Genomic DNA, 23,073 nt, shown 5'->3' with positions numbered 1-23,073 from the left:
GCGGTGCTGCAGGAAGATTTTCATAGATGCTGTTTACTGTTGTCGAAGATCTGACTGAAGCCTTCTGGAGAAAGGTCAAGAGTGACGCCCAACAAATCACTTTTATGCTGTAGCTGATGTGAAAGTCAAATGGAAATTGTTTTTAAAAGTCAGTCAGAGCAGAGCTCACCGTAAGTCTGGTTAAAATAACTTTCCCCAAACTTATCAATTTACGGGCTAAAAAGCCATGACCAAGAGTAACGGAAATCATGAAAGAAAAAAGATCTGGCTTCAGTAAACACGGTGGGAATACGGGCCTGGAAAAGAAATGTTTTTCAGGACAGTGCAGGCTTTCCAGAGCCAGAACAGCACGGCCCCTTTCAGCTTCACCTCAACAATGTGGACACTTAGTACAAAATGCTGCCCACGCCACTGGACCCAGCCTGCCAGGCGGTGACTGCTAGCTCAAGCATAAAGACCTAGGGAATTGAAGTCCGTGATTAGGAAATTGAAGAGGCTGAAAACTTGAGATTTCCTGTACTTAGCTGGGGGGACTTACGAGAGATTTGATTAGAATGCACACTGAGAGGCCGGCTCTTTTGTCTCTCCTGCTCTGCATTGGACTGAAGTGGTGGGGTGCATTCCAGCGCCCTTATTGGATTTGTCTCTGAAGATTTAAAGCATTCAAAAGTAAAATTCCATTGATCTGAAAGGTCATGAGGGGCAGGAGCAGGCATTACAGGTTTAATTTCCAGTTCTGGGTGACTTCTTAGTACTTTACCTCCTTGACTCAGTACCTCATCCATAAAAATGAAGGAAATGTTAAAAAAAAAAAAAGAAAAAGAAAAAGTAAAGGAAACATTCCTGAGAAACAATACAAGTGAAAAAAAAGTATACATGATAAATGCTTCTAAAAGAAGTTAGTAAAAATATTGTTAGTATTGTTTCAGCCTAAAGCCTGTAGAACTTACTACTATAAATAAAAAGCAAAAATAAGACAAGAAATTGTGTGCAGTAGTGAATTATGGGTAATGTGAACATAAAGTATCTTTTAACAGAGAAGAGAAAGTTGGGGCTCTACCAAAGCACTGGAGCCATACAATGAAATCCACATATCTAAAAGGGAAAAATAAAAGAGGAAAAGACCAGACCAAATTGGGTCGATTGGAACACCAAGAAACAGTCCACTGAGGGTAACCTGGGTGCCCCTGACAGGTGTGTGGCAAGGTGTGAGCATGTTAAATGTGGCTTCTGTGTCTCTGGGAGCCCCGATGACAATGAGATGCGTTCCTCTTCACCACTGTGAACTCCTTCCAAGTTAGCCCTTTGATTAATTCTGCCAATTTCTCGTACTGCCAGAGTTATTTTGATTTAGTGACATTTTAAATCCATCTCCTGTGTTTTCTTCCTCCTTTGGTCTAAAGCTAGCATAACCAGATCACTTTGATGTAGAGTTGCCCTGTGCTTCTGAACTTCAGAATCTCAGGGAGAGCCCTACTTGTGGTGCACCTGACTTTCCTAATACAGAAGAAGGTGGAGCTGAAGAGCATCTATAATGGAAAACATTTTACGTAGTAAAGATGAATGGCCCCACTCTCTCCTAGGTCACATTTCATATTTAACATCAATTTCATACTCCAGCCTTCCTCTCTCTTCTCTCCGTTTGGTACTTTCACACCAGGATTCTTTCCAGTCACTTCCAGCTAAATCAGTTCCCACACTGGTGATGGCACAGTACTGTTGACGTTCTAACAGCCTATTTATGACAGGGATATGTATTGTCAGAATGCTAGAAAAAAGGAAAAGGCAAGGAAAGAAGCTGTGTGTTACTCATAGTTATGTCCCTAATGCCTAATGTTCCTGCCTAAGCTTCCCAGCACCTTGCCAGGTCCATGTTAGGTGCTAAATCTGTATTTTTCTAGTGGAATAATTTCATCTATGGGTGGCATTGCCAATGACCAAAATGAATGATAAATCCCAAGGTCCCAGAATCATCTTTTAAAATTGGATGTTTCTGATTTTTAGGTGGAAAAGGTATTTATATTCTGTTTGTAATTAGCACCTAAGTCAGGGAAAGCTACACTCCAGTTTGGGGGTTCTCTCTGTTCATTCCATGTTTCTTGTTGGCGGTTATAAGTAATGGGGATAATTTCCTGTCTTGATTTGGTCAGTAAGAATGTCAATACTATGTAACGTTACATTTTCTTTCCTGGGCCTTCCTTTTCATTTTTAATAATTGCTTCCATCCTGCCAGCTTCTTATACCGAGGACTTCGGAGTCATCCTATATTTCCTTTTTTCTCTCACTCCCACATCCAATGAGTAAACATATATAAAGATATTTGTCTCAGCTTTCCAAATATCCAGAGTATGTCTTTCTCTCACTGCCTTGGGTTCAAGCCACCCCTGTCTCTTGTCTGGATGGTCACAGTGGCCTCCTAACAGGTCTCCTATAGGCTTTCCTCAGCACAGCAGCCAGCGTATTCCTTAAGACCTTTGTAAGTCAGATCTTTAAACTCCTCTGCTCAAAAACATTTCTGGCTCCCCATTTCACTCGGAGTAAAAGCCAAAGTCCTAAACAGCGGCCTCAGATCTGGTCTGTGTCATCGCTTGGACTTCATCTTGGACCTCCTTTCCCTCCCATGCTTCCTCCTGCCGACCACACTTGCCCTTTCAGGGCCATGAACATGCTCTCTGCCCTGCACTCAGCATTCCCGCCATGTAGAATGCTCTTCCCACACACGTCTCTACCGCTGGTTCCCTGACCTCCTCCAGGGAGTTACTCAAATGTCACCTTCTCCAAAAGTCCTTCACTGGCCACTCTATTTTAAATGGCTCCCTCTTGACATTCCTATCCCTGCTTTATTTTTCTTCATGTCACTTAACATCATGTGACATTCTTGTGTTTTACTTATTTATCGATAATTGTGGGTCTCCCCCACCAGAAGGTGAACTCCTTAAGACCTGAGGTCTTCATCTGCTCTGTTCCCTGCTGTGTCCCTAGAACTCATCAGGGAGCTGACTCATTACATACTTGCTAAATGAATGAATGAACACTTTCCTATTGTTTGGACCAAGCTGCAATGTTTATCTCGATTACTCTAGCTTTTAACAAGCCAAGTAGAGTGATTTGTTCTATGATAGTGCTTAATAATATGATTTAATATATATTTAAAAGTAGATGACAGAAAGAAGCTCCACCAGACCTGTACTCCTCAACCGAATGTAGCTCTGTATGTAATTAGTTTAAGCTTCATGTGAATCAAACTTATTGATTTAGAATCGCATGCTTCTTTATTGAATTGCCTTTAAAAAATTATTGGTACTCCATTATCTCTCTGAGCCCCTCTACTCAGATTCATCATACTTAGAAGTCTAGAGGGACAGTCACATTGCCTGGCTTTTGGGGAGGAAAAGATGCAAGCGGTTAGGAAAGAGGTGGAAAATATGGTTATGGTAATACACAGGTGGAGGAAACCAGCTATAGTTGATTATTTATGATATATAAGGGACATTTCAATGTTTGAAAATTATTACAATGTGTAATCCTGGAAAATATTAGTTAAATCATGTCAAAGGTGAAGTTATTATGAAAAGGACGGTGCAGTCTTTTCTGAACATTTATTGGCCTTGCTGACCAACTGGAGAAAACTGTAACAGTATTTTTCATAAACAGTAGTGACCAGGGATTTCCCTGGTGGTCCAGTGCTAAAGAATCTGCCTTCCAATGCAGGGGATGTGGGTTCGATCCCTGGTCGGGGAACTAAGATCCCACATGCTGCAGGGCAACTAAGCCCGTGCGCTGCAACTACTGAGCCCACACGCCACAACTAGAGAGAAACCCACGTGCCACAATGAAGATCCCGTGGGCTGCAACTAAGACCTGACACAGACAAAACAAAAAACAAACAAAAAAACCAATAGTGACCAAGAAAAATAGACCTCTTAAAGAGCTGACTGCCCTTGAAATCCCATTAAAGTACCAACTGCATTCCAGAGTCCATTAATAAGCCTGATTAATGGCATCCTATTTCAGTATTAATGAGACAACTCTTTGACATGGTCTTTGGCTTTGTAACAACAAAATATACAAAGAACAGTAAGATGTAAAAAATAAAAATAGACAGTGCCTGTTACTCAGCCCATGAAACTTTGAAGCCACTTGAGTTTTCTAGCTGAAAATGCTTTAGTAGAATTAATTACTCATGTGAACTGATTTCCTTTTACCTTTAAATTATTATATAAACACATTTATATATTTATGTTTATGTGGGTGTTGGAATATAATCAAAGATGATAAATATAGTAAAATGCTTTATTTGGTATAGAAGTATTATTAGGTGACCTTCTACATTCAGCTCAGTCAGAGGTATTTTTATCTTATTTAACCCATAAGATTATCTGGATACACAGTATTTTTGGAAGTCCAATTTAGTTTCCTTTATAAAACACTAATTTAAAGGGCTTATATCATGGCAGTCTAGTATTTTCCCCCTTATTTAAAATAATGCTAAATTTGCTGGTTTTAAAATATGATAAAATAGCTATAGTGAAAACAGGTATTAGAGGAATACTTTTTTTTCCATCTTTCTAAATTTTTCTAAGTTTTCCATTCACGTTATCACCAACTAATACTGGGTCAGGTTTATACCTGCCCATTATATTTTGCAGCTTAGGGTTCAATGGCAGTTAGACACTTGTCCCCTCCATCTAAATGATTACATCTATATCACAAAACGTGTGACAACAATGGAGCTGTGCATAGAAAAGACTGATAACCTTATTGACTACCACTGCAAACCCTAAGAGATAGTGTCACGTTTAGTATTTGAGGAGAGAGGAAGGGATGCTATTGGATGGGTATCAAAATATGTAGCCATTTGAAGCCCACTGAATTGGTTTTCTTCATTCCATTTTAATTTGCTTACAATGATTTTTATAAACATTGACAAGTAGAGCCTGTGCCTTTGCAGGGGTGAATTTTTCTCTTTGCAAAACAAAAATAGTTTTAATGAGGTTGTTCTTAAGTTGAAACAAATGGATGCCAAACAGCTGGGGTTCTAACCCCATGTTTGCTACTTACTAGCTCTGTGACCTTGGGCAAGTAAATTAATTTCTCTTTGGCATAGTTACCTCATCTTTAAAATGGGGATATTAATTGCATCTTCCTTAAAGTTTTGATATAAAGATAAAATGAGCAAATGTATTTAACATGGTTAGAGCAGTGCCTGAAACATAGTAAGCTCTATTGAATGAATGAATGAATGAATGGGCTTTGGAATCAAACATATCAGGGTTTGAATCTTTGTTCTAATTATTAGACATATGATCAGTTATACAATCTTTCTCAGTTTTGTTTTCCTCATCTGAGAAATCAGGAAAATCATTTCTGTCTCCTAAGGTTGTTGGCAACATCAAATGAAATTATATTTTTCACGATTAGAGTGGAAAATCTATACATTTAATACTCTACACTGTTAGGAAAGTATGGGAAAAACGTTCATACTCTATTAGCAGGAGTATAAATTGGTGCAACTATTTTGAAGGACAATTTGGCAATATTTCTTTTTTTTTTTTTTTTAATTAATTAATTAATTAATTATTTATTTTGGCTGTGTTGGGTCTTCGTTTCTGTGCGAGGGCTTTCTCCAGCTGCGGCAAGCGGGGGCCACTCTTCATCACGGTGCGTGGGCCTCTCACCATCGCGGCCTCTCTTGTTGCGGAGCACAGGCTCCAGACGCGCAGGCTCAGCAATTGCGGCTCATGGGCCTAGTCGCTCCGTGGCATGAGGGATCCTCCCAGACCAGGGCTCGAACCCGTGTCCCCTGCACTGGCAGGCAGACTCTCAACCACTGCGCCACCAGGGAAGCCCCAATATTTCTTATTCATTTAAATGTATGTACTTTTTTTTTTTAATCATTTATTTATTTATTTATTTTTTAAAAAGGGGAGAGTACATAACCTTTTACAGATAATTATGAGTATCATTTTTCTTTGATAAGATACCAAATCTCAACAAGTAGTAATCTTTTTTTTTTTTTAATTAATAGCTACTTTATTTATTTATTTATTTATTTTTGGCTGTGTTGAGTCTTCGTTTCATGCGAAGGCTTTCTCTAGTTGCGGTAAATGGGGGCCACTCTTCATCGCGGTGCGCCGGCCTTTCACTATCGCGGCCCCTCCCATTGCGGGACACAGGCTCCAGACGCGCAGGCTTAGTAGTTGTGGCTCACGGGCTTAGTTGCTCCGCGGCACGTGGGATCCTCCCAGACCAGGGCTCGAACCCGTTTCCTCTGCATTGGCAGGCAGACTCTCAACCACTGCACCACCAGGGAAGCCCTAAATGTATGTACTTTTGTCCAGCAATTTTACTTCTAGAAGTTTATGTTATTGATAAATAAAAATACACGTGTGAGGAGCTTCAAGATGGCGGAAGAGTAGGATGCGGAGATCACCTTCCTCCCCACAAATGCATGAGAAACACATCTACACGTGAAACAACTCCTACAGAACACCTACTGAACGCTGGCAGAAGACCTCAGACCTCCCTCCCAAAAGGCAAGAAACTCCCCCCGTACTTGGGTAGGGCAAAAGAAAAAAGAAATAACAGAGACAAAAGAATAGGGACGGGACCTGCACCAGTGGGAGGGAGCTGTGAAGGAGGAAAGGTGTCCACACACTAGGAAGCCCCTTCGTGGGCAGAGACTGCAGGTGGCAGAGGGGGGAAGCTTCGGAGCCACGGAGGAGAGCACAGCCATAGGGGTGCGGAGGGCAAAGCGGAGAGATCCCCGCACAGAGGAGCGGCACTGAGCAGCGCTCACCAGCCCCAGAGGCTTGTCTGCTCAGCCGCCGGGGCGGGCGGGGGCTGGGAGCTGAGGCTCGGGCTTCAGTCGGATCACAGGGAGAGGACTGGGGTTGGCTGCGTGAACACAGCCTGAAGGGGTTAGCGCACCACAGCTGGCCGGGAGGGAGTCTGGGAAAAGGTCTGGAACTGCCTAAGAGGCAAGAGACTTTTTCTTGCCTCTTTGTTTCCTGGTGTGCGAGGAGAGGGGATTAAGAGCGCCGCCTCAACGAGCTCCAGAGACGGGCGCGAGCTGCGGCTATCAGCGTGGACCCCACAGACGGGCATGAAATGCTAAGGCTGCTGCTGCAGCCACCAAGAAGCCTGTGTGCGAGCACAGGTCACGCTCCACACCGCCCCTCCTGGGAGCCTGTGCAGCCCGCCACTGCCAGGGTCCCGTGACCCAGGGACAACTTCCCCGGGAGAACGCACGGCGCGCCTCGGGCTGCTGCAACGTCACGGCCTCTGCTGCTGCAGGCTCGCCCCGCCTCCTCCGTACCCCTCCCTTCCCCCGCCTGAGTGAGCCAGAGTCCCCGAAGCAGCTGCTCCTTTAACCCCGTCCTGTCTGAGCAAAGAACAGATGCCCTCAGGTGACCTACACGCAGAGGCGGGACCAAATCCAAAGCTGAACCCCAGGAGCTGTGCGAACAAAGAAGAGAAAGGGAAATTTCTCCCAGCAGCCTCAGAAGCAGCGGATTAAATCTCCACAGTCAACTTGATGTACCTGCATCTGTGGAATACCTGAATAGACAACGAACCATCCCAAATTGAGGAGGTGGACTTTGGGAGCAACAATATATATGTATTTTTTTCCTTTTTCTCTTTTTGTGAGTGTGTATGTATATGCTTCTGTGTGTGATTTTGTCTGTATAACTTTGCTTTTACCATTTGTCCTAGGGTTCTGTCTGTTTTTTTTTTTTATTACTTAAAAAAATATTTTTTCTTAATAATTATTATTTATTTTAGTAACTTTATTTTATTTTATATTATCTTCTTCTCTCTTTCTTTCTTTTTTTTCTCTCTTTTATTCTGAGCCGTGTGGAGGATAGGCTCTTGGTGCTCCAGCCAGGTGTCAGGGCTGTGCCACTGAGCTGGGAGAGCCAAGTTAAGGACACTGGTCCACAAGAGACCTCCCTGCTCCACATAATATCAAACGGCAAAAATCTCCCAGAGATCTCCATCTCAACGCCAAGACCCAGCTCCACTCAACGACCAGCAGGCTACAGTGCAGGACACCCTAGGCCAAACAACTAACAACACAGGAACACAACCCCATCCATTAGCACAGAGGCTGCCTAAAATCATAATAAGGCCACAGAGACCCCAAAACAAACCACCAGACATGGACCTGCCCACCAGAAAGACAAGATCCAGCCTCATCCCCCAGAACACAGGCACTAGTCCCCTCCACCAGGAAGCCTACACAACCCACTGAACCAACCTTAGCCAATGAGGACAGACACCAAAAACAATGGAAACTACAAACCTGCAGGCTGCAAAAAGGAGACCCCAAACACAGTTAGCTAAGCAAAATGAGAAGACAGAGAAACACACAGCAGATGAAGAAGTAAGGCAAAAACCCACCAGACCTAACAAATGAAGAGAAAATAGGCAGTCTACCTGAAAAATAATTCAGAATAATGAAAGTAAAGATGATCCAATATCTTGGAAATAGAACGGAGAAAATACAAGAAACGTTTAACAAGGACCTAGAAGAACTAAAGAGCAAACAAACAGAGATGAACAACACAATAAATGAAATTAAAAATTCTCTACAAGGGATCAATAGCAGAATAACTGAGGCAGAAGACGGATAAGTGACCTGGAAGATAAAATACTGCAAATAACTACTGCAGAGAAGATTAAAGAAAAAAGAATGAAAAGAATTGAGGACAATCTTAGAGACCTCTGGGACAACATTAAACGCACCAACATTCGAATTATAGGGGTCCCAGAAGAAGAAGAGAAAAAGAAAGGGACTGAGAAAATATTTGAAGAGATTATAGTTGAAAACTTCCCTAATATGGGAAAGGAAATATTTAATCAAGTCCAGGAAGCACAGAGAGTCCCATACAGGATAAATCCAAGGAGAAACAGGCCAAGACACATATTAATCAAACTATCAAAAATAAATACAAAGAACAAATATTAAAAGCAGCAAGGGAAAAACAACAAATATCATATAAGGGTATCCCCATAAGGTTAACAGCTGATCTTTCAGCAGAAACTCTGCAAGCCAGAAGGGAGTGGCAGGACATATTTAAAGTGATGAAAGAGAAGAACCTACAACCAAGATTACTCTACCCAGCAAGGATCTCATTCAGATTTGACAGAGAAATTAAAAGCTTTACAGACAAGCAAAAGCTAAGAGAATTCAGCAGCACCAAGCCAGCTTTACAACAAATGCTAAAGGAACTTCTCTAGGCAAGAAACACAAGAGAAGGAAAACACCTACAATCATAAACCCCCCAAAATTAAGAAAATGGTAACAGGAACATACATATTGATAATTACCTTAAATGTAAATGGATTAAATGCTCCCACCAAAAGACACAGACTGGCTGAATGGATACAAAAACAAGACCCATATATATGCTGTCTACAAGAGACCCACTTCAGACCTAGGGACGCACACAGACTGAAAGTGAGGGGAAGGAAAAAGATATTCCATGCAAATGGAAATCAAAAGAAAGCTGGAGTAGCAATTCTCATATCAGACAAAATAGACTTTAAAACAAAGACTATTACAAGAGACAAAGAAGGACACTACATAACTATCAAGGGAACAATCCAAGAAGAAGATACAACAATTGGAAATATTTATACACCCAACATAGGAGCACCTCAATACATAAGGCAAATACTAACACCCATAAAAGGGGAAATCGACAGTAACACAATCATAGTAGGGGACTTTAACACCCCACTTTCACCAATGGACAGATCATCCAAAATGAAAATAAATAAGGAAACAGAAGTTTTAAATGATACATTAAACAAGATGGACTTAACTGATATTTATAGGACATTCCATCCAAAAACAACAGAATACACATTCTTCTCAAGTGCTCATGGAACATTCTCCAGGACAGATCGTATCTTGGGTCACAAATCAAGCCTTGGTAAATTTAAGAAAATTGAAATCGTATCAAGTATCTTTTCTGACCACAGCGCAATGAGACTAGATATCAATTACAGGAAAAAAAATCTGTAAAAAATACAAACACATGGAGGCTAAACAACACACTACTTAATAACCAAGAGATCACTGAAGAAGTCAAACAGGAAATCAAAAAATACCTAAAAACAAATGACAATGAAAACGCAATGACCCAAAATCTATGGGATGCAGCAAAAGCAGTTCTAAGAGAGAAGTTTATAGCTATACAAGCCCACCTTAAGAAACAAGAAACATCTCAAATAAACAACCTAACCTTACACCTAAAGCAATTAGAGAAAGAAGAACAAAAGAGCCCCCAAAGTTAGCAGAAGGAAAGAAATCATAAAGATCAGATTAGAAATAAATGAAAAAGAAATGAAGGAAATGATAGCAAAGATCAATAAAACAAAAAGCTGGTTCTTTGAGAAGATAGACAAAAGTGATAAACCATTAGCCACACTTATCAAGAAAAAAAGGGAGAAGACTCAAATCAGTAGAATTAGAAATGAAAAAGGAGAAGTAACCACTGACACTGCAGAAATACAAAGGATCATGAGAGATTACTACAAGCAACAATATGCCAGTAAAATGGACAACCTAAAAGAAATGGACAAATTCTTAGAAAAGCACAGCCTTCCTAGGCTGAACCAGGAAGAAATAGAAAATATAAACAGGCCAATCACAAGCACTGAAATTGAAACTGTGATTAAAAATCTTCCAACAAACAAAAGCCCAAGTCCAAATGGCTTCACAGGTGAATTCTATCAAACATTTAGAGAAGAGCTAACACCTATCCTTCTCAAACTCTTCCAAAATATAGCAGAGGGAGGAACACTCCCAAACTCATTCTACGAGGCCACCATCACCCTGATACCAAAACCAGACAAAGATGTCACAAAGAAAGAAAACTACAGGCCAATATCACTGATGAACATAGATGTAAAAATCCTCAACAAAATACTAGCAAACAGAATCCAACAGTACATTAAAAGGATCATACATTATGATCAAGTGAGCTTTATCCTAGGAATGCAAGGATTCTTCAATATACGCAAATCAATCAACGTGATACACCATATTAACAAATTGAAGGAGAAAAACCATATGATCTTCTCAATAGATGCAGACAAAGCTTTCGACAAAATTCAACACCCATTTATGATAAAAACCCTCCAGAAAGTAGGCATCGAGGGAACTTTCCGCAACATAATAAAGGCCATGTATGACAAACCCACAGCCAACATCGTCCTCAGTGGTGAAAAACTGAAACCATTTCCACTAAGATCAGGAAAAAGACAAGGTTGCCCACTCTCACCACTATTATTCAACATTGTTTTGGAAGTTTTAGCCACAACAATCCGAGAAGAAAAAGAAATAAAAGGAATACAAATTGGGAAAGAAGAAGTAAAGCTGGCACTGTTTGCAGATGACATGATACTATACATAGAGAATCCTAAAGATGCTACCAGAAAACTACTAGAGCTAATCAATGAATTTGGTTAAGTAGCAGGATACAACATTAGTGCACAGAAATCTCTTGCATTCCTATACACTAATGATGAAAAATCTGAAAGTGAAATTAAGAGAACACTCCCATTTACCATTGCAACAAAAAGAATAAAATATCTAGGAATAAACCTACCTAAGGAGACAAAAGACCTGTATGCAGAAAATTATAAGACACTGATGAAAGGAATTAAGGATGATACAAATGGATGGAGAGATATACCATGTTCTTGGATTGGAAGAATCAACTTTGTGGAAATGACTCTACTACCCAAAGCAATCTACAGATTCAGTGCAATCCCTATCAAACTACCACTGGCATTTTTCACAGAAGTAGAACAAAAAATTTCACAATTGGTATGGAAACACAAAAGACCCCGAATAGCCAAAGCAATCATTAGAAAGAAAAACTGAACTGGAGGAATCAGGCTCCCTGACTTCAGACTATACTACAAAGCTACAGTAATCAAGAGAGTATGGTACTGGCACAAAACCAGAAATATACATCAATGGAACAGGAGAGAAAGCCCAGAGATAAACCCAAGCGCATATGGTCACCTTATCTTTGATAAAGGAGGCAAGAATATACAATAGAGAAAAGACAGCCTCTTCAATAAGTGGTGCTGGGAAAACTGGACATGTACATGTATGTAAAAGAATGAAATTAGAACACTCCCTAACACCATACACAAAAATAAACTCAAAATGGATTAAAGACCTAAATGTAAGGCCAGACACCATCAAACTCTTAGAGAACATAGGCAGAACACTGTATGACATAAATCACAGCAAGATCCTTTTTGACCCACCTAGAGAAATGGAAATAAAAACAAAAATAAACAATTGGGACCTAATGAAACTTAAAAGCTTTTGCACAGCAAAGAAAACCATAAATAAGACGAAAAATCCCTCAGAATGGGAGAAAATATTTGCAAATGAAGCAACTGACAAAGGATTAATCTCCAAAACATACAAGCAACTCATGCAGCTCAATATCAAAAAAACAACCCAATCCAAAAATGGGCAGAAGACCTAAATAGACATTTCTCCTAAGAAGATATACAGATTGCCAACAAACACTGGAAAGAATGCTCAACATCATTAATCATTAGAGAAATGCAAGTCAAAACTACAATGAGATATCATCTCACACCGGTCAGAATGGCCATCATCAAAAGATCTACAAACAATAAATTCTGGAGAGGGTGTGGAGAAAAGGGAACCCTTTTGCACTGTTGGTGGAAATGTAAATTGACAGAGCCTCTATGGAGAACAGTATGGAGGTTCCTTAAAAAACTAAAAATACAACTACCATATGACCCAGCAATCCCACTACTGGGCATATACCCTGAGAAAACCATAATTCAAAAAGAGTCATGTACCAAAATGTTTATTGCAGCTCTATTTACAATAGCCAGGACATGGAAGCAACCTAAGTGTCCATCAACAGATGAATGGGTAAAGAAGATGTGGCACATATGTACAATATAATATTACTCAGCCATTAAAAGGAATGAAACTGAGTTATTTGCAGTGAGGTGGATGGAGCTAGAGTCTGTCATACAGAGTGCAGTAAGTCAGAAAGAGAAAAACAAGTACCGTATGCTAACACATATATACGGAATCCAAAAAAATAAAAGGTTCTGAAGAATGTAGTGGCAGGACAGAAATAAAGACGCAGACGTAGAGAATGTACTTGAGGACATGGGGAGGGGGAAGGGTAAGCTGGGACAAAGTGAGAGAGTGGCATGGACATATATACACTACCAAACGTAAAATAGATAGCTAGTTGGAAGCAGCCGTATAGCACGGAGAGATCAGCTCGGTGCTTTGTGATCACCTAGAGGGGTGGGATAGGGAAGGTGGGAGGGAGGGAGATGCAAGAGGGAAGAGATATGGGGACATATGTATATGTATAACTGATTCACTTTGTTATAAAGCAGAAACTGACACACCATTGTAAAGCAAGTATACTCTAATAAAGATGTTAAAAAAAAAAGATCCCACGTGCTGCACAGCACAGCCAAAAATAAATAAATAAATAAATAGGAAGGAAATCCTGTTATATGCTACAACATGCATGAACCTTGAGGGCGTAATGCTAAGCACAGTAAGTCAGTACAAAAACACAAATATTGCATGATTCCACTTAAATGAGGTATCTAAAGTAGTCAAACATAAAAACAAATTAGAAAGGTGATTTCCAAGAGATGAGGTAAGGGGAGCTGGGGAGTTATTTGGTGGGTGTACAGTTTCAGTCATGCAGAGTTGGGGGTGGGCAGTTTTCTGAGGATCTGTTGCACAACAGTGTGCATGTGGTTGAAAATATTGTCATGTACACTTGTAAATTGTTGGCAGGGTGGATTTTGTGTTATGTGTTTTTGTCTGCCACAATGAAATAAATTTGAGAGAATATAATTCCCATCCTAATATGTAACTCAAAGAGTGGAAAGATCTTACTCAATATGGAAAATATTAAAAGGGCATTAAACCCTTAAAAAAAAAATACACATGTGAGGACACTTAATGCACCAAGTTTGTAATAGTAAATAACTAGAAACAACTTAGACATCCATCAATAGGGAACTAGTTAAATAAATGATAATAAATTTATATAATGGAATTATATGTAGCCATGAAAAGGAATGAGATAGATACACAGGTCTGGAAAGATATCCAATATGTATTATTATATTAAATAGTTGAAAAATAGTATATGATAGGTATCATGTACATACACTTGTATATATATGTGTATACACACATATAGTAAGTATATAAACATAAAAATATGTAGTATCTTGTATGTAACCAGCTTTATAAGCTTCACTAATTTAGTACACAGATGAATACACCTGTCTTATTTTTCCTACTAATTGCTCATGTCCAACTGTCCTAATGAATTGTCCAAGAACTCCAGGGTTTATTAAAGTTCAAAAGGGGTGTGTGATTCCAGCTCTCAACACCAAGGGGGAGCCAGCACAGCAGTGTTTGCTCAGTCCTCTTTTGGCCTGGCTTTTCCTGTCCAGGCTAAATTGTACCTACTGGCCAGCTGCCAGGTTACACTTTTTCATGGCTCTTGGGATGCCTGGCTCTTCCAGGATCCTGAGAAGCTATCATGGCCCATGTTTGTTTTGTGGAAGGATAGCTGTTTTAGTTTGTACCCACAGGCTCAGTCATTATTCTCCAATTCACAAGTCTAGTTTCAGCTACATTTTCTACAGGAAGCCTTCAATGGAAGCCCATGGACTCAGTGATGACCTGATGTCCTTTTGCCTTCCCGGTGAGGCCTCAGTGTCCTTTCCTGATGGAATCACCCAGTCAGCCACTCAACCAATTTCCCTGACTTCAGGCAGAAGTTGAACTCTAGGTTTCCTCTTTTCCAGAGACAAAGGGGACAGCGGTCCTTTTTCACATTGGTCCATCTCCTCTCCAAACTCCGTGTACCAAGGATAGGAGTGGCTTTTGCTAAAGCAAACATGTCTGAGTTGTCCCTTCCACTCTTATCCCAGGATGCTGGCCTTGTGTTTGCATAACTATAAGCAGCTACTTTTTCATTGCAGAATGAAGACGTCTCCTTCAAGGTGACTTCCTGGATCTGCCTATTCAAACAGGTAACAACTTGGGGGAAATGGGTGCTAACCCCTGACTTACTAGGCATTCCATTTGTCTGAATATTTATAATTCTCATGCATGCAAGTTTTTGTTTATTTATGATGTATATGCGTATGGAAACTCCCTGGAGGAACTATTATTAATGCTATTTGTCTATGAGAAGTAAGAATGGTTGTTAGGAGGAGGACTTTTATTTTTTACCTTATATGTTACTTTTTTGCTTGGATTTTTAAAAATGTACTTTGTTATATGAATAAAAACAAGATTAAAAAGATAATTTTGAAAATGAGAAACTAGATTTCCCAGCAAATGACAAATATTAGAAAACGATTTTTTCCTTTCTCTACCTGTCACTGGCATTTTTGTGACCCTGCTATTTGGACAGGGGAAGCTAATCAGATCTAACATGTCCAATATTCATGAAAGTGTTGGCCTGTAGTAGAAATACGAGAGAAGGGTCAGAAAAGAGTTGAACTGTTTCAAGGTGGGCCAGCGTGTATGGGTACGCTTTACCACAGTCTTTGCTCACAGGGGTGCCATGTACAGTTGTATAGGATGTGCACTAAATAAGAGTGTCATGTCTAAGGGGTATGTTTATATAATAGGCGTAGTAAATTGGTATATTTATCACTACCTTTGCCTGGAAGATACAAAAAGTGTCCTGTTCAGACAAAATTATTATATTATGGCAATTTTATAACAGATGGAAGTAAAGCACATGGGTAATGTAGAGCAAACTGTAGCAGGCCACTGCCGGAATTGATCATTTCCAACAGTGATGGAGAAGGCCATTCTCTGCTCTTCTCTGACTTCCATTCACCTTTGTGGTTGTGCTGTCATGTGCTGCCGAATCTCTCTCCTGTAGGAGGAGAAAAAAACAGGATGGCATACACTTTGCTCTTCTGAGCCTTTTTCTCAAACAAGGTACCTTCAGAATCAGTGGATGAGTTTATTGTTGTTTTCTGTGAACCAAGATAGAAGTTCTACTGTGATCCTTGCTTGTATCAGAGTGCTCTTATGAAGGGTGTGACTGAGTTTAAACTAGATGAAGTTCTTGTACCTTCAGATGCAAAATTCTGTGTCTTCAAATTGTGGACTTTGAATGACAGGGAAACTCAATAGGGTTAAAAATGTTTGCTTGAATTTATTTATTTTTGGTATATTTATCAAAACATAAGAACTGTTTTTAGGGTACTGCTTGGAACTTCCCAAAGATTAATTTTTTAATACATTGGTGTATATTAATGTTTGTATATGTTATTTAACCTTAGGGTTAATTTATTTGTAATATAATCATTGACAGCTGTCCTTATATTCTCAGTGTGTAAACTGTTGTACTCAGGCTCTAAAAAACAAAGTGCTACATAAATACTTAGTTTTATGCATTAAAAGGAGTACAGTTCCAGGAGTCTGCCTGTGCAACTCTGTTGGTCTTATCCAGGTACAACAATTAAATCCTCTGGTAACAATGCCTCTGAATAGGATATTAAATAGATAAAAGGTTCTATCAGTTAGGACTCTTTCAATTGTAAGAGATAAAAACTCAAGTTGAATTGGCTTAAGCACAAAGAGAATTTATTGCTCCTACAACAGAAAGGTCCAGAAGCAGTGAAGACTTCAGGACTGGCTTGATCCAGGGGCTCAAACAATGTTATGAGGACCTAATCTTTCTCCAAGTGAGTTTTATTCTTGGGGTGTTTTTTTTTTTATGCCAGCAAAACAACTGTAAAAAGCTTTAGACATGCACTTATCCAGTTTCAATTTCAGCAGAAAAGAGCATGTGCTTCTCCCTTAGTCTTACTGCATGGTTGATAATGTGCCCATTCCTGAGCCAATTGCCGTAGCGAGAGAATATGATCTTCTGTTTGGCCACGAGTGAATCACATGCCCACTCTGGAGTCAGGAATGGAGTCAACTCTGCTCTAAACCCATAGTCTAAGATTGGGGGAGGGGCTGGTTTCTCAAAGGAATGTTAGAATGTGGGTAGCAGAAGAAAAGACACTGGGATGCAAAAAGAAAAGGTGCCTATCTAAAGACAGAAATGTCTAACCAAAAGAGAGTGGATAGTCCAGAGTTCTAGATGAATATTCCTCTCTAAGGTGTATAAGAACCAAAATAAAGAACAGCAACCTGGGTGGTGATGGTGGTTGTGTATGTTATTCTGTGATGTGTTGGTTCATTAGGTTCACTTAAATTTTAGTGACTTTTTTGTCTAGGTGTGATATAAAGCACTTATAACATTTTGGTTTTAAAATAGTTTTCATTTTTAACTTCTTTATTTTTTAATGTTAACGTTTGCATCTCTCTCCATACCTCCCATCTTATGTCTTTCTAGAAAACTTGGAAAAATCCCATAAAGTAAAGAGAAATGAACAAAAATCACTCAGACTCATCAGCTAAAGGCTTTCACTATTAGCATCTTGGTATATTTCCTTTTTTTCTGTTGTTTTATTTTACATCAAAAATTATAGGAATGATTTAGAAAGGTTAATGAAATAGTGGCAATTCTGGGCTTGGAGCTTGGTATCTAGATATAAAGATTCAGATACAAAATGTTTCAAGAACTTTTAATGTATAAAAGCAAACCTCAAAAGACAGTTGCATTTTCTGATGCCATGTTCTATGCTGCAGGCAAGACATTACCCTTTCTTGGGATATGAAAGTTTATTTCAGTGATATTGGCTTAAATCAACGAGTCAGGTCAATCTGTCATATGTCCCTGAGTTTTCCAATCAACAGGATTTACAGTATTATTAATCACATTTTTATGTCATTTTATCAGCTGTAGAGGTCCTGCACAGGGCTCCTGTGAGAATATACAGTGTCATACATTTTTAATACACTTGATATTAGGTCTTCCACAGAGCTCCTCTCCATTCATATTGGTATATTCTTATATTAAATCATTTTTAGAATAACATGAAAGTAAAGCAAGGCAGAATGCTGCTTTTACTTCCTTTGTTGCTCTTTCCCCCTTTGCAAAAGGAGACTGCATTTAATAAAAGTTTGCCTAAGAGCAGGCCTCCCAGGTGCTTTAGCCGTGGGCCCTGCTGGCCCAGTTTCTCATGTACTCGTGAAGGCCATGGCTCCCTTTCATTACTGAAAAAGATACAACTTCCCATGTTCTTTTCACAAAATCCTGTATTAGTGCCCTATGGTTCAGACATTCAGTTTTGAATTCTTGTTGTTCATGTTCAGGGACCACTTAAATAGAAGCCATAAATCATGAATATTCAAATGCAGCTACGACAGAGTTCTCTGGATGCTACTTGTGCCCAGCATGTCTCAACCTTATTCTTGCCCCATGATTTTTATGCCCACCTACTCCAATGCTATCCCACTCTTATTTGTTCTTCAAGGCTCCAATAATTTCCCCTGATACTACTGAATGTTAAGTTGGAAGAATCCTATAAAGGCAAAGAATCATGGAATTTTTAAGCTGTTAGCATTCACTTTCTTCCCTCTTCAGACTTCTCATCACCCACTTGGCCAACTATAATGTTCAGAGTCACCTTAGATTTCCTTTCCCCTCCTCTAGCAGCCCTCCACTGACCCTAACCAGGTGACGTAAAGTTCTGTCAATTCCATGGCCTTAGTGTTTTAAAAATCCCTGCTCCCTTCCTGTTCCTCTAGCCCCATGTCTGGACAACAGCACCCACTCTTCCGGTGGGGAACCAGACCGCCCACCCTAACTCTGCAGCTGTTTGGTTTGGAAGGGGCTGACCCCACTCTCCTCCTAGTCTTTAGGCCAAGTCATTGTCAATACATGGGCTTTGTAGGGCCCCTAAGAAAGAAACATTCCCCTTCTATGAGGGGTTCTAATTGGAGCTGCTTGTAACCATTTTTCCAGCACGTGATTAGAGACTGTCTGAAAGCAGAGATGAGCAGGGTGAGAGGTGATTCCTGGAGACTAGGTGGGGTGCCTGGGATCTTGCCATGTTGGCCTCTGGAGTGACTGAGCCATTACAGTCCCTTCTTTCCTTCAGTCAATTTGAATTCAGTTTCTGTCATTTGCAAACCAGAGTCCTGACCAATACAGAGCCTATCAGCATTTAGATATGTTCAGTTCCAGTGAAAAAATCCTCCTTGATCACCTTCAGCTGCTGTCCTTTTCTCTCTTTTCCTTTGTAGACAAAACTCTTAAGAGAGTGGCTTACTGTAACTTTCACAGTGTCTTTGCTTCCCACTTATGCATCCAACTGCAATCTGACTTCTGCCCGTTCCACTTCCCCACCCCACTGACACTGGCGTCACCAGGGTCCCAGACTCTCTCCTTATCAACAGGTCCTGAGGCTGCCACGCTTACTGATACTCCCATCAGTGTTGAGCACTGAGGATGACTTTCTCCATCCCTGACATTAGAGCCAAGTGTTAATGGCCACAGTTATTGTACTTATATTGCTGTCTAACTTCCAGTAGAGAGCGTTGTCTTTGTACCTATGTAACTATAGGTAAATGGTTAACAGGTAATTATATGTAAGTGGTTAATAATTGTTAAATGGTCAAACAGAATTTAGCCTGAATTTTAATGCATCATCCCAACCAATTTAAAAGGAAAACCATTTTACAAACAAAATGTTGTAAGTGTGCTCTGGAAGTGGAGGATTTTCCCCTATTGAAGAACGAGTCATGGATAATCATCATCAACTCCGTGATATCAACAACAGTTTATGGTTACTGAGTTCAGATGATGTGCCGGGTATCGTGCTATGGGACATTGCACGTCATTTTTCATTTTACCTACAAGTAAAATGTAGGTAAAACTGTAGTAATGATGTTTACAGCTATATTATTTTCAGGTAGAATTCACTGTAATTCTCAGTTATCACAATGGTGATTTTGCATATATGAGGCCCTAACGATCCTGGTGCTTCTAGGGCATCCAGCAGGAGGAAGAGTAAATAAATAATCTGACTCTTTAAAAAAAACTGTTGGGCTTCCCTGGTGGCGCAGTGGTTGAGAGTCTGCCTGCTAATGCAGGGGACACGGGTTCGAGCCCTGGTCTGGGAAGATCCCACATGCCGCGGGGCAGCTGGGCCCCTGAGCCACAACTACTGAGCCTGCGCATCTGGAGCCTGTGCTCCGCAGCAAGAGAGGCCACGATAGTGAGAGGCCCGCGCACCGCGATGAAGAGTGGCCCCCACTTGCTGCAACTAGAGAAAAGCCCTCACACAGAAACGAAGACCTAACACAGCCAAAAAAAAAAAAATTAATTAATTAATTTAAAAAAAAAATTAAAAAAAAAAACAAACTGTTAATGAATATGTGAACTGTACTAGGTCCTATCTCCTCAGTAGTGACACTCCTTAGGATACTAGATTCAACTTAATGAAGGCAAATGCTGGTTGACTCACAGAAATCCAGGTAGATCTGGTGAAAAGCTGGGGTTATTATACCAAGCAGTGACAGAAGGTTTTACAAAGCTAACTTCTGTTCATGTTTTAGGTCTTAGCTCAAATGCCACTTTCTTGGGAAGGCCTACGTTAAACTTTCCGTGTCTTTGGGGTTGGAAATTCAAATGCAAATCAGATAACATAGATGAGTATGGTGGGAGCATATAAGCAGGAGGGCATCTTAAGCTGTCGTCTTCCAGCATAGACACTGTATTTTGCATTAAAAACATGAAACAGTTCATCATTTCTGCAAAGAAATAGTCTCTCTCCTATTTTTCTGGGAATGAGCTGCTTTCTCCATCTACCTCTTTACTTTCTCATTTTTGGTAGTTTCATTGGTACAAAGACAGTGTTCTCTACTGGAAGTCAGGCAGCGTGAGCATGATGATTGTGGCCACTAGCACTTGGCGTCAACGTCAGGGACAAAATATAAATGGTGGGGACTAAGGGAAATTGGTTGTTGATGCCTCTTGTTCGGGAGTTTATTTACTAAACTTTGGCTGGAAATGTGGGTCCAGTTTTGTCAGGTTTAATTTTCTAGAGAAGGTGAAAATCTAGATTTTTATGGGGAATATCTTCATTTTAAAGTTTGGGTCAACTTAAACAAACAGAAACAAACAAAATAAGCTTGAGTGGGTTATTTGGATGTGCCAAACACAGCTGGAGTTCAGATCTGGCTTATGAGTCTGCAACCTTTGTTTAAGGAATCAAACTCTGGTGCTTGTTAATACCTCTTAAAAGAGTGGGCAGATGGGCGTGTGGGTGAATGAAGCATTGTTCTTTCTGCTTCCGATTTCTTCTCTCTTCAATCTGTCTTCTTTGTAGTTAACAGAATGACCTTTATAAAATGCAAATTGGATCATGTTGTTCCTACTTGAACACCACCACCTGACTCCTCATTCATTATCTTTAGGTTAAAATACAAACCAAGTAGTGTGGCCTTGCCTGGTTCTTCATCCTTTATCCAGGCGCATTTGCCCACTTGCCACATCCTTGGATAGTTGAATCTGTCCTAATTTTGTTCTTACAATTCCCTCAGGCTAGAATGCTTTCCTCCTCATCCCTGCCATATTAAATCATGCTTATCTTGCAGGTTCCATATTAGTTGTAACCTCCTCTATGAAGCCTTCACAGATGTATGAGGCAGAATGAATGGCTTCTTATGTCTTCTCACATCCCTCCCCGCCTTTTATACCACTGATATAGCTTGGGCTCTGTTCTAATACGGATCTGTTTTTAACTGTTTCTCTAGCTGTGTTATGAAACACTCAAAGGTAGGGACCAGATTTGGGTCTCTTCTTGAGTAATCTCTTGTGTCTTATTGCTACTTTGCTTTTCTAACTTAATTTTTCATTGGCCTGTCAATGCCTAGCTTGCCAATTAGGTTGGAAACTCATTAGGATAAAGATTATATGGCTCATAAGACATCTTACTCTGTTATACTTAAAGTACCTGTCTTTTTAAAATGTCTGAATGCACCAAAGTCAACACCTTTTGGAAAAGAATAATGAAGATACTATGTAAGACCAGGGATTTGCTCTATCTTCTCTTCAAAATAAATTGATTCTAAAGACCGTTAAACTGGGCTTATTATTCTTAATTGAGGGGAAATCCAGTTCAATTTTGTCTTTTTTAAAGTATAAAACCAGAATTATAGGTTTTGTAAGGAAATTCTATATTTGTTACATTCAAGTACATGAAACACAGTGCTTTTTAAATCAGCCCATCCATACTGTATAGAATTGTTTTTGAGTATTTAAAAGTTTGCTGGCCTTCATGCTTAAGCAGACCAAATTTCACCTTTGTTTGCACTGTTCATTTGCTTAGCAATGAATACTTCGTCCCATCTCCTACCCACATCCAGTGCAAAGGCAAATATCATTGGGCTGTGATTGCTCTACTAAGATTATTACTGCTGCACTGGAGACTCTTATCATTATCTGTGGAGCACCTGTTGAGCCATCCTCTGACAGATTGTACTATGGATCCATCTTAAGCAAAGTGGTATATAACATCTATCATTTAGGATTCTTTGGTTGCAAGAAATAGAAACTGACTCTGCCCAATTTTTATTAGATTGTCAGGTACCTCATAGAATCAATAGGCTTGATTTTCCTAATTCTGGCAAATTTTGATTTAGTTTACTTTCATCTTTTTTTCCTTTAGATAAGTGATTTCACAAGAAATTTGCCTTGTTCTCTAGTCTAGCAGAATATCTTGTCGTCTCCTTAACGTGAACGCCTCAAAGAGAAATAAATACCTATCCCATCAGAATCCTGTACACCTCAGCCCTGACTTTCTTCCTTTCTATTTTGTACTCCGTGGGAAAAAATGAAGTAACACCAGGAAGGAAAACTTCTCCCTTCTTTTAATAGGCACAATTGCATTCCAGGCTGTAAGTGAGTTTCAATTCAAGAAAAGTGGAAGGTCAAACTCAGGATATTAATGAGAACCATATTTTTCTTCCTTGGTGGCTATTAAAATGATATATGCCAGTGCAGTGGGCTAGAGGAGACCCACTCAAGACCTTGACTGTTACCATCCGTCGTTAAATCTCACATATACACGTGTCATTGTACG

Source organism: Balaenoptera physalus (genome assembly GCF_965194825.1).
Source record: "Balaenoptera physalus genome assembly, chromosome: 13".
Taxonomy (NCBI): Eukaryota; Metazoa; Chordata; class Mammalia; order Artiodactyla; family Balaenopteridae; genus Balaenoptera; species Balaenoptera physalus.
The sequence above is the reverse complement of the archived record's forward strand: the minus strand, read 5'-3'. Positions refer to the sequence as shown.